Genomic DNA, 855 nt, shown 5'->3' with positions numbered 1-855 from the left:
AGGGGTCTAGGAGCCATGGCAGGGCCCACAACCAGCCCCTCAAGCATTGGGGGAGGGCAGCTGCCTCAAGCCCCCCCCCCCCCCCGTGCATAGTGGGAGACGTCTGAAGGGCTGATGCTGAAGCAGAATCTGGACCAGACCCGACATGTTCGACTCGGCTGCACGGTCTTTGTTTTGGCAAGAGGTGTAAAACTCGTGCGATATTTTTTTTAACACATCAGCACACGACCACGTCTTCCTGGCTACATCCAATTACTCCTCTTTCATCTCCGTAATGAAGCAGCAGTTAAAAGCTGGGTACGGCTGTAAGAAAATTCCGTAACACCTTTTTTTTTTTAAACTGATAGAATTATTTATGGCGTTAAAATTCAGATCAGCCCGCAGAAGAAGTGCGGAAGGGGGAAACACTGCAGGGGTGGAGTGTGGAAATCGGTGGGGGACACACACGCACACACGCGCGGCTCACGGTCTCTAATTTCTACTGTAGCCAGTAGTTCAAGCAATGATTCTCAACCTTGACAACTTTAAAATATATGGACTTCCAACTCTCAGAATCTGGGAGTGGAAGTCCAACCATTTTAAAGCATGCTGGCTCGGGGATTCTGGGAATGGAAGCCCACCCCTCTTAAAGCATGCAGGCTGGGGGATTCTGGGAGTGGAAGCCCACCCATTTTAAAGCATGCTGGCTGGGGGATTCTGGGAGTGGAAGCCCACCCCTCTTAAAGCAGGCTGGCTGGGGGATTCTGGGAGTGGAAGCCCACCCATTTTAAAGCATGCTGGCTGGGGGATTCTGGGAGTGGAAGCCCACCCATTTTAAAGCATGCTGGCTGGGGGATTCTGGGAGTGGAAGCCCAC

This window comes from Vipera ursinii, assembly GCF_947247035.1.
Source record: "Vipera ursinii genome assembly, chromosome: 1".
Lineage (NCBI taxonomy): Eukaryota > Metazoa > Chordata > Lepidosauria > Squamata > Viperidae > Vipera > Vipera ursinii.
This window is presented reverse-complemented; position numbering follows the sequence as displayed.